Source organism: Crinia signifera, chromosome 2, assembly GCF_055691185.1.
Source record: "Crinia signifera chromosome 2, ASM5569118v1, whole genome shotgun sequence".
NCBI lineage: Eukaryota > Metazoa > Chordata > Amphibia > Anura > Myobatrachidae > Crinia > Crinia signifera.
Genome location: NC_139218.1, coordinates 99,235,242 through 99,237,595, shown reverse-complemented (window position 1 = coordinate 99,237,595; position 2,354 = coordinate 99,235,242). Strand labels below are relative to the sequence as shown.

Below are 2,354 nucleotides of genomic sequence, written 5' to 3'. Positions count from 1 at the left end.
TCCGCAGCGCTTTACAGAGATTATACCTTATACTTTATACATTATACCTCTTACTATGGGAAAGTCAGATTATCAGTTACATGGGGAGAGTGATCAGTAGCAGGAAACTAGTTTTATACATCTGTCTGCCTATTACTGAGATTGGACCATTCCATCGTATAAGAAGTAACTAGGAGAAAACAGCTACCACCCAGTATACACAAAGTGATATTGCACAAATATCCTATGAGGACTAAAGTGCCTTTAGTAACATATTCCTCGGGTGGGGGTGGAGGCGGTTGGCAGTATTTAAAGAAATAAAAATACAGAATTGTGCAAAATTAAACTTAGAACAAACAGAAATGTTTAGGAACTAAGAGGGGCTCACATATAGTACAGTTTTCTGTATGTACCTGGCTGGCGTGCTGTTACTGTATGTCACAATGTTAGCCGTTAGTTGAATATTATTTGTATACTTATATAGTAATATCTTCATGCAAACAAAATTCCCTTTTAGAAAACCTGCAGAATTACATGGATGACCTGCGAGCCAATATGAAGGCACAAGTCATGAAGAACGCAGTGATCATCGGCGGTGTGATATTTCTGGGACTGCTGTTCTACACAGTCGTCATCTTATATTTTACTGTGTTTTACCGCTACAGATCCAAACCGTATGTATTGTGTTACTTCTTATACTATCTGTTATAGCATTTTTCAAAACTTAACCCCTTCCTGACAGAGCCAGTTTTTGCGTTCCTGACAGAGCCCTTTTTTTCAAATCTGACATGTATCACTTAAGTGGGTATAACTTTTTTTTGCTTTTACTTATCCCAGTGATTTTGAGATTGTTTTCTCGTGACACATTGTACTTCAAGTTAGTGGTAAATTTTGGTCGATACAGTCTGTGTTTTTTTGTGAAAAATACCAAAATGTCGTAAAAAAATGGAAAATTTTGCGATTTGCAAAATGTTAAATTTTCTGCTTGTGAGACAAATAATCTTACCACTCAAAATAGTTAATAACTAACATAGACCATATGTATACTTTATGTTGCCATCATTATTTCAACCTCATTTTCATTTTTTTGGACACTAGGAGGCTTAAAATATGAATAGCAAATTCTCAAATTTTCAAGAAAATTTCAAACACTGATTTTTTTAGGGACCAGTTCAGTTCTGATGTGACTTTGAGGGACTTGTATGTGAGACACCCCCATAAATGATGCCATTTCAAAAACTGCACCCCTCACAGTATTCAAAACAGCATTTTGGAAGTTTGTTAACCCTTTAGGTGTTTCACAGGAATTAAAACAAAGTGTAGGTGAAATTTCAAAATTTCATTTTTTTTGCAGAGTTTCAATTTTAATACATTTTTCTAACGAATACAGTAGATTTTACTAGAGAAATGTGACTAAAAATTGATTCCCCCAATTCTTTGGTTTTCATAAATATCCTATATGTGGCCCTAGTGTGCACGGTGACCAAACCACAGGCTTCATAATAGAAGGAGCACCTACTTGATTTTGGAGCCTCCTTTTTATGAGATTATTTTTTAGGCACCATGTAGGTTTCTAGGCACCATAAGATGCTAAAAGTTAGGAACCCCCCCACAAGTGACCCCATTTTGCAAACTACACCCTTCAGGGAATTCATCTAGGGGTATAGTGTACATTTCAAACCCCCAGGGGTTTCACCAATTGTGGTACAACTGGGCAGTGAAAATAAAAAAAAATTTTTTTTTCATTTTCACAGCTCAGTTGTATCAAAATTGGTGAAACCCCTGGGGGTTTGAAATGTACACTATACCCCTTGATGAATTCCCTGAAGGGTGTAGTTTGCAAAATGGGGTGACTTGTGGGGGGGTTCCACTGTATTGGTGCAACATAGCACCCACCATTCATTCCACCAAAATCTGTGCTGCAAAATCCAAAAATCACTCCTTCCCTTCTGAGTCCTGCCATGCACCCAACTGGTATTTTTTGGTCACATGTGAGGCATTGCCGTACTCGGGAGAAATTGGGGCACAGATTTTGGGGTGCTTTGTCTCCTTCATTCCTTGTGAAAATGAAAAATTTTGAGCCAGATCTGCATTTTTGTGTAAAAAAATGTAATTTTTTACAGAAAAATGCAGTTCTGGCTCAAAATTTTTCATTTTCACAAGGAATGAAGGATACAAAGCACCCCAAAATCTGTGCCCCAATTTCTCCCGAGTACGGCAATGCCTCACATGTGACCAAAAAATACCAGTTGGGTGCATGGCAGGACTCAGAAGGGAAGGAGTGATTTTTGGATTTTGCAGCACAGATTTTGGTGGAATGAATGGTGGGTGCTATGTTGCACCAATACAGTGGAACCCCCCCACAAGTCACCCCA

At 38.0% G+C, this 2,354-nt stretch overlaps 1 long non-coding RNA gene across 1 annotated transcript in view; it reads left to right on the top strand.

The window, feature by feature from the left end:
* The first annotated feature begins 505 nt into the window (after positions 1–505).
* The window catches only part of LOC146058799 (uncharacterized), a 9,009-nt gene continuing 7,160 nt past the window's right edge, over positions 506–2,354 (top strand). Inside the window, exon 1 of the long non-coding RNA XR_014469961.1 lies at positions 506–653. This is a non-coding gene — a long non-coding RNA (uncharacterized LOC146058799). The remainder of the gene's footprint in view (positions 654–2,354) is intronic.